The sequence below is a fragment of the Neomonachus schauinslandi genome, chromosome 13, assembly GCF_002201575.2.
Source record: "Neomonachus schauinslandi chromosome 13, ASM220157v2, whole genome shotgun sequence".
NCBI classification, from domain to species: Eukaryota; Metazoa; Chordata; class Mammalia; order Carnivora; family Phocidae; genus Neomonachus; species Neomonachus schauinslandi.
Window position 1 is genome coordinate 27481911 of NC_058415.1, and position 14436 is coordinate 27496346.

The following is a 14436-nucleotide window of genomic DNA, read 5'->3' on the forward strand; positions in this document are numbered from 1 at the left end:
TTCTTTCTCTTTGAGGAGTCACTCTCTGGCATGACTTCTTTTTCCTCATCTAATTAAATCTGACACATACTCATTTCTGCAGAATACACCAAAGCAAACTTTTATCAGTATAAATAAAAACAACATGAATGTATGATAAAGAAAAAACTTTTCATCTGGGATTGCAGATGATGACTGGAGTCTTTCAACAGCTGGGCCATTTATTTAATAAGAATCTCACCTAATCATTCACAGGGGATATCCTGCAAGGATGTGCCACCATTTCAGGGTGCTGGCCACTCAGATCATTTCTAGCATCTTGATTCTGTAAACAGTGCTCGAATAGGCATGTGTGTGTGTAGACAGATTGGATAGATAGATAAACATAGACGTATATCCTAATATACTGTGGCACTTATTTCTTTTACTTTTATTTTTATTTATTTGAGAGAGAGAGAGAGAGCATGAGCGGCGGGGGAGGGGCAGAGGGAGATGCAGACTCCCTTCTAAGCAGGAAGCCCAATGTGGGGCTGGATCCCAGGACTCTGGGATCATGACCTGGGCCCAAGGCAGATGCTTAACCAGCTGAGCCACCCAGGTGCCCCTGTGGCTTATTCCTAAAGGAAAGATTCCCCCAAAGTTTAGGAGCTAGGTCAAACACTACATGTATTTTGATTTCGATTTTATCATTTTTATTTATTTATTTATTTTTGGAAAGTTTTCTGCCTTTATTTCTTTGAATTTGGATAATATTTCATGCACTTTTGTCTTTCTTTCTGGGACATCTTTTTTTTTTTTTAATTGAAGGGCCGTTGACATATAGTGCTACATTAGTTTATATTTTTTATTTTAATAGATATTGCCAGAGAGTTTCCCAAAAGCTATTTATTTGGAATTGAAGATTTCTGCATCTGCCACATTGTTATGGAGTCCTGGAGTTTCCTGGAACATTTTGAAGATCACTGGCCTTAGGGCATTATTTTTCTGCCATGGTTGCCCACGTGTCCTTAGCTAAAGGTGAACGCTGTAAAATGCCATGGTTCCCCCGGCTGTAATACAAAATGGAGAAATTAAGAAAGATGTCTGGCTGTATATTAGAAAATAAAGCGCAGAACTAACTTCCTATCTTCCTGGACTAAGTGGCTGGTTGAAAAATGGAAATAGGCTGTTAGAAGGGGACATTTGTTTGTACTTTCTTTCAGTGCAAGCTTACAAAAAAATCCTGGGAGGTAATGAAGGAAAGCCCTTTCTGGTTGCCATGAAGACATTGAATCCCGTGGAGTTCTGCATCTCAAGCAATAAGGCCCCTCCAGGAACACAGTATCCCGGCATCCGGTTTGTACAAAACTAGATGAAACAAATTGCTTAAAAAATCAAATCACACATTCTTCTCAGAAGTAACTTCATAAGGTCAGTGTGAACAAGACTAGATAAAACAGAAGAGCTGTCATGAAATTAAGTTTGGAACACATCCTTTGTGAAAAACTAAGGATAGCTCATGGAAAAGCCTCAGTCTGAATGAACAAAACCAAGAAACAAATTTAGACCAAATCAAAATACACCAGAAATTCAGATCTGCCACCCTGGACTTTTGGGTGCACTTTGAACTCTGGCCCTATATATTCTCATGGATTTTCTTCCTAAGCCCATAAACCCTCAAGGGGGTGGACTAATGGCCTCTTAAGTAGGCATCTGAATTTCTCCTCTGTGGTCGTTGTAAAGAAATGCGACACATCTCTACCAAATCTCCAGATCATCCCAGAGAAAGTACACTGTAGAAAAGAAGGAAGGAAGGAAGGGAAGGAGGGAAGGAGGGGAAAGAACCATTACCTAAATGGCCCTTCAAATGTTCAAAAATCAGATTTAATTATACTGGGCATTGGACCAAAAAAGCCTCCATCATGTGCCAAAATGTAAACTGCTGAGACTCAAAAGAAAGGAAAAAAGAAAAGTTAAAATAAACAACTAAGCAAACAAACAAACAGATCTTTGGTATAAAGGCAAATGTTAGGATGCATCCAATAAAATCCCTTATAGATCAATTTAATGCCATTGTTTATTTCCAAATTCCATCACATGTGGCAGGCAGGAGTGCGATTCTTCAACTGAAACAGTGCAAAACATAGTCTGGATCCAAGGAAATCGCGCCAGAATCCCTGGCAATGTATCACTTTTTTAAGCCCTGTTTTGCTTTTGTGCTCATGGTAACGTTCGCAGCTGTCGAACGTGGCTTCGGGCTGTCTGACTCCCTTGAGAGAATTTATGTGTTTTTCTACTTCCCTTCCTTATTAGGAGGCAGGAATCTGCGACACCTATTAGAACAAGTATGCATAAAGGGTAATGACCATGCAATTTATTAGTGGTCTGTTTTTCCTCAATGAGACCCCCCCCCGCCCCCGGGCTCGGAGAGGCCACGCCCACGGTGGAAAGGCCTGTCCTCAGCAGCAGGTGGGCAAAGCAGCAAGAATCGAGGAAACATTGACCTCTGGGAAAGCAGTCTGTTTCTTCCACACCAAGGCATGGAAAAGAGACTGGAATATCGCGGTTTGAATTTCACGAATGCAAATCTTACTAGCCGACAAAGGTGAATATGATCGAAGTAAAGGGAAAACATGAGCTACACAAACTTCCTAATAGCTCTGTATAAGGAGGAAGTTTCTCAGATCCTTTTTCTTTTCTTCTTTCTAAAATGGGATGAGGTGGAGGTAATTTTGGTCTTCAAGGCCTGGGTTAGGGGAATGAACCTTTCCCAAGAGGGTGCAAGAAATCTTTTTTCCTCTGAGTTTCCAGCAAGCGGGGCAGCAGGGTTGGGATTGGAGATGGGAGCAGGAGGACCATTTGGGGAAAGACATATCTGAGAAGCTACGAGTGGGCTCCTCTGGGCTGAACCCTCACAAAATCTTCAAACAGGAAGCAGGAAAGAAGTTACAGATTCTAATAAAATTTGCATGGGCAGCCTGAAAATGCCAATCAGCCCTCTGCCCCTGCCAGGCATCGTGGTAAGGTCTGGAATCCAGACAGAAAGTTCCGGAAAACAAAATGCTTGGGGACAAATCTATTTCTGCTAAAATCACATATGTTCAAGAAAACACAATCCACATGTTTCTGATGCGTTCCTGTGTCTGCTCATCAAAATGTTTCAGTGAGGCATGTCCACAAAGCTTGTTAAGTCATTCTTCTTCAAGACAGGGAACCAGTTTTGGCCACGGAGGGTGGATTCTAACCCCGGGAGGGCTAGGCTCAACTTGAAACTCAAAGTCTCAAGGTGTGAGTGGGCTCTCAGGTGTTAAAATATAATGGACTCTGCAGAGAACCATCAGGATGAAGGACATGCGCAGTTTACTTGTGCCGTTTTTTTGGGGGGGGGGGTTACTGAAGGGAGGCAATAGGCCAATGTTCTTCCAAGCTTTGGAGCGTGATCTCTATTGCGAAATAGAGAAAATAAGGTAAAGGTATTCTAACTAGTATGGCAAGAAAGTTAAAATCTCTCCACAATCAATTGTGGGGTTTTTTTTGGTTTTTTTCCCACGAACTCTCAAAGGTCCTTCTTCTTCTCTAACATCATTACGAATGACGTTCTCCCGTCCCTCTCGTGCGTGCCTTGTGCATTCTAGCAAGCTCTGGTGAATGCTGACCTGTCCTGAAATGACGCATGTTTTCAGCACGTGGCGCGCACAATGCGCGTTACCCATGCAGTGTAGACACAGCTACGGCAAGCGGCATGCACTGTTAAAACCAGAGGCTCGGCACTCTGCACTGAGGAAGTCCAAATGCTACGTGGAAGGAAAACCCACCGGTACCGGCAAGTGGACAGGAAGGTCGACCGGAAGCGTTGGAAGATGTGCTATTTGGTTTCCTCTTCTCTCGCCCGTTCTCTGGCTTTTTCGTGTTGAGCGTAATACTGGCATGAGAAGGTGAAGGAACTGGTTTGGGGGTTTATCCCAAGCCATGGCCGGAGGAGAGCATTTCATTGTGATGCCCCAAGGAACCAGCTCCGCTCCCCTGACACCCTCACCCCAAAAGGCATAAATCTCCCAGTGAGCAGCAAATGAGACCCGTGTCTGGGCTTCTGACGGACGGCTGGCTTACTTTCACGTTTTGCTCAGTCATTCCGAGTAGGCTAGTCAAAGCTGCTAATTAAAGAGGGAGTGATTTATTTCATAACTTTTCTTCTCCCTTCAGGAAACATAACTCAGCTCCAGGCACAGCAAGTTTACCTCGCCCTATTCAATAAATTATACCCACCTCATTAATACTTCATTAGGAAAACTGAAAACCCTGTGACAGAACCTCAGGGAAGGAAAAGGTTGGCCGGCTCCGACCCAGAAAGCAGAGCGGGCCTGATTCAATGGACTTTTTGGCTCCTGGGCCCAGCTGCCCCGCCCAGCATGCCAGCCTGTTTGCTTTGGGAGCACATTCTGTCCTTCACCATGCTCCTGCACCCAATCCTTCACTCATTTCTTATGTGAGATGTGGAGAGGTGGGGAAATTTGTTCTTAACCTTATGGAACTGTCATCATTTTTTTTTTAAAGCTAAAACATTGTGGACAACAAAATCTAGAGATCGGCAGTCCTTCCTCAATATGCATATGTTTCTCCATCACCGAGCACATCGCCATGGCTTTACCTTCAAAAACAAGATACTTTTTTTTTCCTTTTAATAAAAGAGAGAGGCCCCAAAGCTTATACACAATTGACTTAACCTTTCCATATATAAATATTAACTGGAGGAGAGCCAGATCATGCCAGCTTCCCTGGTTCTCTATATATGGCAAATCAGTCCATGGGTGCACAGCAGAAGCAAATATATGTACAAGGAGAAATCTAAAACTAACAGCCTTAGCGTCTAGGGATTCCACTAGTATTTGACCTAAGAGATGTATAGGTGAGCCTGCTGTTCCTCAAATTTTAATATCCTCATGTATCTCCTGTGGGTCTTGGTCAAAGGCAGAGTCTGTGAGATCTGATGTGGGACCCAAGAATCTATATTTTTGAACCAGGCTACCAGATAGTACTACCGCTGCTGCTGGTCTGTGGACCCATCTCTGGGCAGTAAGGGGCTGGGAAACATCACACACCTTCTGGAGTTGGCTACTGGATCTGAGAGTAGCGGGGTGAAAAGGAATAAAAACCAGGTAGCAGTGTGCATTATATGCCTCCACCTATAAAACCACTTTCTAGAGCAAGGGTTGGCAAACATTTTCTCTAAAGTGTCAGCAAGTATTTTTGGCTCTGCAGGTCGTGTAGCCACTGTTTCAACTACTCAACTCTACCCTTGTAGACAGAAGCAGCCATTGAAAACATGGAAACAAATTGGAATGGCTATGTTCCAATATAACTTTATTTATAAAAATAAGCTGTAGGCCAGATTTGGCCCCTGGGCTGTAGTTCGTTAATTTCTGTTCTAGAACAATGCCTTCCAAAGTCTGTGGCTGTACACCCAGAAGAGTACACCTCCCTGATAATGTATATGTATTTGTAAATTCTATACACATCCGGTTGCACTAATACAAAAATAGAACACAGAAGAAAGAAAATTGCTATAGAAACTCTAATATTTCTTTGTTCATTCAAGTGGAACATCTTTGCTACCCTCTGGGTACACACACTCACCTTAGAAACCAGTGATGTGGAGAATTTTAAAATGTTTTTTCTCAACAAAAATTATGATCACATCGATAAGAGTAGTACTTGGGGTTTGGATGGTCTTGGAGTTCTAGAACATAGAACAACCAAAATAAGATCTGACAGTAACAAAGTGAAGAAAGTACTGAGTAGAATTACTTTGTGCAAATCACCAGGGTAACATGGTCACTCTGTACCATCTGGGCCTTACTGAAGAAGTCTTTGGGTGCCAGGTGCCGAACTAAGCACTCTGAACGTAACATCTCATTTAATGCTCCCACGGCACTCAGAAGGAAAGGCCATTATTCTTCCATTTTGCAGAAGAGAGAACGGAGACCTAGTGAGGTTGGCACAAGGGAATATAGTGAGTTCCTTATTTAGTTAGGTGGGTAGTTGAGGTATAAAAGTCACATCTACCTAATTACAATACCTTTGGTCTTAAGAGCTGCTCGTTATAGCCTCATCAAATCACGATCATGTTCCAAATGTTAATATTTATTATATGATGACATCATACTGATGGAAAATCCCACTAGTTACAGTGAATGGGTTCAACATACAAACACACAAATCCCTTCATCTGGCCAGAAGTTGCCCTTGGAGGTCGTGGTAAGAAAGGTCTCTGTGCTAAGAAAGCATGCCAGCTAATTTCAAATATATTGTTGGTTTCTTTAAAGAGATTGCTTACTGGCTATTACCGAACAGTCTGAGAGCCATGTGCCAAAAACCCATTTATTTCCCAAACTCAGAGATGAACAAGTGAGCCAAAAGCATGGGATGGTTTTTATGAAAGGAGGAGTTGGTTTGTAATGTTAATTGTTTCACTCGCTTTGCAGAGTTATTCTTAACAGTCTGAATTACTGATGGAGAACCTATCCATGTATTTCATTCAAAAGGGAAGGGTTTGAAGATAAATACTGACATTTGCTTAAATGAGGGTTTAGAATGATAAATCATGGCTCTGCAGTTAAACAAAGAAGATTATTGGCATATTGAAAAGTTTTTTTTAAATTTTTTATTATGTTATGTTAACCACCATACATTACATCATTAGTTTTTGATGTAGTGTTCCATGATCCATTGTTTGCGAAAAGTTTTATTTCAAAATAAAGGATGCATCAGGGTAAGCGGGGTAAGTATGTAGCAATTACTGATATTCTTCTGACTGAAGGTTCTGTCGATAAACCTTGGCTAGTTGATCGTTAACTATAATTCAAGAGTGAGAGATTTTTCTTTTTCTTTTTTTTTTTTTAAAGATTTTATTTATTTATTTGAGAGAGAGAGAATGAGAGAGAGAGAACACATGAGAGGGGATAAGGTCAGAGGACGAAGCAGACTCTCTGCCGAGCAGGGAGCCTGATGCGGGACTCGATCCAGGGACTCCAGGATCATGACCTGAGCCAAAGGCAGTCGCTTAACCAACTGAGCCACCCAGGCGCCCCGAGATTTTTCTTTTTCAATGAGAAGGATATTGGGGATAGCAGTGGGACTGGGACAATGGGATCCATAATTTGAATAAAAATTAGGACATATGCCATCGACAGATGAATGGATAAAGAAGATGTGGTATATATATACAATGGAATATTATGCAGCCATCAAAAGGAATGAGATCTTGCCATTTGCAACGACGTGGATGGAACTGGAGGGTATTATGTTGAGCGAAATAAGTCAAACAGAGAAAGACATGTATCATATGATCTCACTGATATGAGGAATTCTTAATCACAGGAAATAAACTGAGGGTTGCTGGAGTGGGGGGTGGGGTGGGAGGGATGGGGTGACTGGGTGATAGACACTGGGGAGGGTATGTGCTCTGGTAAGCGCTGTGAATTGTGCAAGACTGTTGAATCTCAGATCTGTATCTCTGAAACAAATAATGCAATATATGTTAAGAAGAAAAAAAGAAGAAGCAGAAGGTAGCGGGAGGGGAAGAATGAAGCGGGGGAAATCAGAGGGGTAGACAAACCATGAGAGATGATGGACTCTGAAAAACAAACAGGGTTCTAGAGGGGAGGGGGTGGGAGGATGGGTTAGGGTTAGCCTGGTGGTGGGTATTGAGGAGGGCACATTCTGCATGGAGCACTGGGTGTTATGCACAAACAATGAATCATGGAACACTTCATCTAAAACTAATGATGTAATGTATGGGGATTAACATAAGAATAAAAAAAAATATCTCTTTCTGTAAAATAAAATCTACTCTAGACATTAAAAAAAAAAATTAGGACATATGATCTGAAATGTGCTTTGATGCCGATTCCTGTTTTCAAACATTCTCTTTGTTAGATTATCCTGAAAAGCCTATGACATATGATCACTGTAGTCTTAGTCATTAATAATGCTACTTAAAACATGGCACATTTCAGCATTTTTTTAGAACTATGAATTGTACATCCAGCACAGCATTCTTCATATTGTGTAACACGCCTCTTAAATGTAAAATCTGTAGCATGTATGGCCCTCTTTTTTTTTTTTTTAAGATTTTATTTATTTATTTGTCAGAGAGAGAGAGAAAGCACAAGCAGGGGGAGCGACAGGCAGAAGGAGAAGTAGGCTTCCCACTGAGCAAGGAGCCTGATGCGGGACTCATCTCAGGACCCTGGGATCACGATCTGAGCTGAAGGCAGAGGCTTAACCTACTGAGTCACCCACATGTCTCATGTATGGCCCTCTTTATATAATTAATTATCTTCTTTCAATTTTATTTTAAAATGTGTTAATATAGTCTGTGACCTCAAAAAAATGCTCACAAAAAGATAAAAGCAGGTTAGAAGGAAATGAAACACTTTCACAGAAAACCTATCAAAAGGATGCCCCTTTTTTTAAAAGATACCTTTAACATGTAAGAGATGTTTTTGCAAAAATTTTGCATTTCAAATAAATCAACTTCATAAAATATTTGAGAGTTAAAGAGTGGGCAATTTCCTTGTAAGTTCCATGAAAAAAATCACGTGTGAGCACTACCAAAGCACTCACTTGACACAATGGTATGATATGCTTTGCCTAATAAAAAATATATATATGGGGGGCGGAGCAAGATGGCGGAGGAGTAGGAGACCTGGATTTCGTCTCCTCTCTGGAATTCAGCTGGATAGGGATCAAACCATTCTGAACACCTACAAACTCAACAGGAGATCGAAGAAAAGAAGAGCAACAACTCTCTCATCAGAAAAGCGACCACTTTCTGGAAGGTAGGACGTCTGGAGAAGTGAATCCGAGGCGATATTCGGGAGGATAGACGGCGGGGGAGGGGCCTCCGGCGGCCGCTTCTGGCAAGTGATAGAACCACGGAGCACAAAATCGGAACTTTTAAAAGTCTGCTCCGCCGAGGGACGTCACTCTGGTGGCTAAGCGGGGGGTGGAACCCTCTGGGACAGTGTGGTCTCAGGACCCTCGGGGTCACAGAAAGATCGGGGGTGCCTGAGTGTGGCAGAGCTCCCAGGTATCGGAGCAGGGAAGCCGGCTGCAGAGGCAGAGCCCAGGCGCGGGCTCTCAGCTCGGGGTTGCCATAAACCATGATCCGCGGCACAGTCGGGCCCCTGCTCCTCCAGCAGGGACCCAACAAGCGGCAGATCCGGGGAGACTCACCTTCCTCCCCTGGGACGAGCGGCATGGGAGTGCACTGCAGGGATTGGCTGGGTTTGGAGACTCCACCCGGGGTCGGGTGCCAGAGATAGAAACGCGTGGTCACAGGCCGGGTGAGCGCGGAGTGCGGCCGGAGACCGGGGAGACGGGAGTGACTGACGGCTTTTCTCTGGGGGCTCACTGAGAAGCAGGGCCCCGAGTTCTCTGCTCCTCCGGGGCGGAGACTGGGGGGCCGCCATTTTCACTCTCTGCCTCCAAAGCTGTACGGAAAGCTCGCAGGGAACAAAAGCTCCGGAGAGCAAACCCGAGCAGATTACTTAGCCGGGAGGGGGCAAGGGCAGGGCAATTCCACCTCCAGCAGAGACATTTGGAAACCACGGCAACAGGCCCCTCCCCAGAAGATCAGCGAGAACAGCCAGCCAAGACCAAGTTTACCAATCAATGAGAACGGCAGAACTCCAGCGCTAGGGGACTACTGCACATAGAATTCATGGCTTTTTTACCATGATTCTTTAGTCTTTCAAAGTTAATTTTTTTAACTGTCTTTTTTTTTCTTTTTGAATTTTTCTTCTTCCCTTTTTCAACCAACATCTTATCAATCCCTTTTTAAAAAAAAAAACATATTTATTTTTCATTTTTAGAGTCATATTCTATCCCTTCAGAGTAGTTACCCATATTTTCGGCTTATATATATAAGTTGTTCTCTCTTTAAAATTTAGAGATAGTTTCTTCTAACGGATTAAAATATACCCTAAATCTCTAGTATATGGTGTTTTCTATTTCCCTGCCTGATCACATCCTCTCCCTTTTTTTTCTTTTTCTTTTTTCTTTTTTTAAATCCTCTTCTTTCTTTTTTCAAACAACTTCTTATCAATTCCTTTTATAAAATTTTTTATAATTTCCATCTTTACAGTCATATTCCATCCCTTCATCATATCAACCCTTATTTTTGTACATATATAAGTTTTTCTTTCTTTAAAATTTTGGGAGGCACTTTCTTCTAAAAGACCAAAATACACCCCAAATCTAGTGTGTGGCACTGATCTATATACCAGCCGGATCATATTTGATCACATTCTGGTTTTTTTGTTGTTGTTGTTGTTTTGTTTTTTGTTTTATTTGTTTTTGTTTTTATCTTTATCTTTTTCTTTTTCTTTTTTTTCTTTTTCTTTTTTCTCTCTTTCCCTTTCTTTTCCCACTGCTTCAGGTCTTTTCTGATTTGTTTAGAGTATATTTTCTGGGGACGTTGTTACTCTGCTAGCATTTTGTTCTCTCATTAATGTATTCTCCTCTGCACAAAATGACAAGATGGAAAAAATCACCTCAACAAAAAGAACAAGAGGTAGTACCGACTGCCAGGGACCTACTCAATACGGACATTAGTACGATGTCAGATCTAGAGTTCAGAATCATCACTTTAAAGATACTAGCTGGGCTTGAAAAAAATATGGAAGTTATTAGAGAAACCCTTTCTGGAGAAGTAAAAGAACTAAAATCCAACCAAGTAGAAATCAAAAAGGCTATTAATCAGGTGCAATCAAAAATGGGGGTGCTAACTGCTAGCATAAATGAGGCAGAAGAGAGAATCAGTAATATAGAAGATGAAATGATGGAAAATAAAGAAGCTGAGAAAAAGAGAGATAAACAACGACTGGATCACAAGGCCAGAATTCGAGAGATAAGCGATACCATAAGACGAAACAACATTAGAATAATTGGGATCCCAGAAGAAGAAGAAAGAGAGAGAGGGGCAGAAGGTATAATGGAGCAAATTATAGCAGAGAACTTCCCTAATTTGGGGAAGGAAACAGGCATGAAAATCCAGGAAGCACAGAGAACCCCTCTCAAAATCAATAAAAATAGGTCAACACCCTGACATCTAATAGTAAAACTTACGAATCTCATAGACAAAGAGAAAATCCTGAAAGCAGCTCGGGAGAAGAGATATGTAACCTACAAGGGTAGAAACATTAGATTGGCAACAGACCTATCCACAGAGACCTGGCAGGCCAGAAAGGACTGGCAGGATATATTCAGAGCACTAAATGAGAAAAATATGCAGCCAAGAATACTATATCCAGCTAGGCTGGATAGAGAGATAAAGGCTGAAGGAGAGATAAAAAGCTTCCAAGACAAACAAAAAGTAAAGGAATTTGCAAACACAAAACCAGCCCTACAGGAAATCTTGAAAGGGGTCCTCTAAGCAAAGAGAGAGCCTAAAAGCAACATAGACCAGAAAGGAACACAGACAATATACAGTAACAGTCACCTTACAGGCAATACAATGGCACTAAATTCCTATCTTTCAATAGTTACCCTGAATGTAAATGGGCTCAATGCCCCAATCAAAAGACACAGGCTATCAGACTGGATTAAAAAACAAGACCCATCGATATGCTGTCTGCAAGAGACTCATTTTAGAACCAAAGACACCCCCAGATTGAAAGTGAGGGGGTGGAAAACCATTTACCATGCTAATGGACACCAAAACAAAGCTGGGGTGGCAATCCTTATATCAGACAAATTAGATTTTAAACCAAAGACTGTAATAAGAGATGAGGAAGGACACTATATCCTACTTAAAGGATCTATCCAACAAGAAGATCTAACAATTGTAAATATCTATGCCCCTAACATGGGAGCAGCCAATTATATAAGGCAATTAATAACAAAAGCAGAGAAACACATTGACAACAATACAATAATAGTGGGGGACTTTAACACCCCCCCTCACTGAAATGGACAGATCGTCTAAGCAAAAGACCAACAAGGAAATAAAGACTTTAAATGATACACTGGAACAAATGGACTTCACAGACATATTCAGAACATTCCACCCCAAAGCAACGGAATATACATTCTTCTCTAGTGCCCATGGAACATTCTCTAGAATAGATCACATCCTAGGTCATAAATCAGGTCTCAACCGGTACCAAAAGATTGGGATCATTCCCTGCCTATTTTCAGACCACAATGCTTTGAAACTAGAACTCAATCACAAGAGGAAAGTCGGAAAGAACTCAAATACATGGAGGCTAAAGAGCATCCTACTGAAGAATGAATGGGTCAACCAGGAAATTAAAGAAGAATTAAAAAAATTCATGGAAACCAATGAAAATGAAAGCACAACTGTTCAAAATCTTTGGGATGCAGCAAAGGCAGTCCTAAGAGGAAAGTATAGAGCAATACAAGCCTTTCTCAAGAAACAAGAAAGGTCTCAAGTACACAACCTAACCCTACACCTAAAGGAGCTGGAGAAAGAACAGCAAATCAAGCCTAAACGCAGCAGGAGAAGAGAAATAATAAAGATCAGAGGAGAAATCAATGAAATAGAAACTAAAAGAACAGTAGAACAGATCAACGAAACTCTGAGCTGGTTCTTTGAAAGAATTAACAAGATTGATAAACCCCTGGCCAGACTTATCAAAAAGAGAAGAGAAATGACCCACATCAACAAAATCATGAATGAAAGAGGAGAGATCACAACCAACACCAAAGAAATACAAACAATTATAAGAACATATTATGAGCAACTCTATGCCAGCAAATTAGATAACCTGGAAGAAATGGATGCATTCCTAGAGATGTATCAACTACCAAAACTGAACCAGGAAGAAAGAGAAAACCTGAACAGACCTATAAGCATGAAGGAAATTGAAGCAGTCATCAAAAATCTCCCAAAAAACAAAAGCCCAGGGCCAGATGGCTTCCCAGGGGAAATCTACCAAACATTTCAAGAAGAATTAATACCTATTTTTCTGAAACTGTTCCCAAAAATTGAACTAGAAGGAAAACTTCCAAATTCATTTTATGAGGCCAGCATTACCTTGATCCCAAAACCAGACAAAGACCCCATCCAAAAGGAAAATTACAGACCAATATCCCTGATGAACATGGATGCAAAAATTCTCACCAAAATACTAGCCAATAGGATCCAACAGTACATTCAAAGGATTATTCACCACGACCAAGTGGGATTTATCCCTGGGCTGCAAGGTTGGTTCAACATCCGCAAATCAATCAACATGATCAATTCATTAACAAAAGAAAGAACAAGAATCATATGATCCTCTCAATAGATGCAGAAAAAGCATTTGACAAAGGACAGCATCCTTTCTTGATCAAAACTCTTCAGAGTATAGGCATAGAGGGTACATACCTCAATATCATAAAAGCCATCTATGAAAAACCTACAGCGAATATCATTCTCAATGGGGAAAAACTGAGAGCTTTCCCCCTAAGGTCAGGAAAGCGGCAGGGATATCCACTCTCACCACTACTATTCAACATAGTATTAGAAGTCCTAGCCACAGCAATCAGACAACAAAAAGAAATCAAAGGCATCCAAATCGGCAAGGAAGAAGTCAAACTCTCACTCTTTGCAGATGATATGATACTTTATGTGGAAAACCCAAAAGACTCCACCCCAAAACTGCTAGCACTCATACAGGAATTCAGTAAAGTGGCAGGATATAAAATCAATGCACAGAAGTCAGTGGCATTCCTATACACCAACAACAAGACAGAAGAAAGAGAAATTAAGGAGTCGATCCCATTTACAATTGCACCCAAAACCATAAGATACCTAGGAATAAATCTAACCAAAGAGGCAAAGGATCTGTACTGAGAAAATTATAAAATACTCAGGAAAGAAATTGAGGAAGACACAAAGAAATGGAAAACCGTTCCATGCTCATGGATTGGAAGAACAAATATTGTGAAGATGTCAATGCTACCTAGAGCAATCTACACATTCAATGCAATCCCCATCAAAATACCATCCACTTTTTGCAAAGAAATGGAATAAATAATCCTAAAATTTGTATGGAACCAGAAAAGACCCCACATAGCCAGAGGAATGTTGAAAAAGTAAAGCAAAGCTGGCGGCATCACAATTCCGGACTTCAAGCTCTATTACAAAGCTGTCATCATCAAGACTGTATGGTACTGGCACAAAAATAGGCACATAGATCAATGGAACAGAATAGAGAGCCCAGAAATGGACCTTCAACTCTATGGTCAACTCATCTTTGACAAAGCAGGAAAGAATGTCCAATGGAAAAAAGACAGTCTCTTCAACAAATGGTGTTGGGAAAATTGGATAGCCACATGCAGAAGAATGAAACTAGACCACTTCCTTAAACCACACACAAAAATAGACTCCAAATGGTCGAAAGACCTCAATGTGAGACAGGAGTCCATCAAAATCCTAAAGGAGAACACGGGCAGCAACCTCTTCGACCT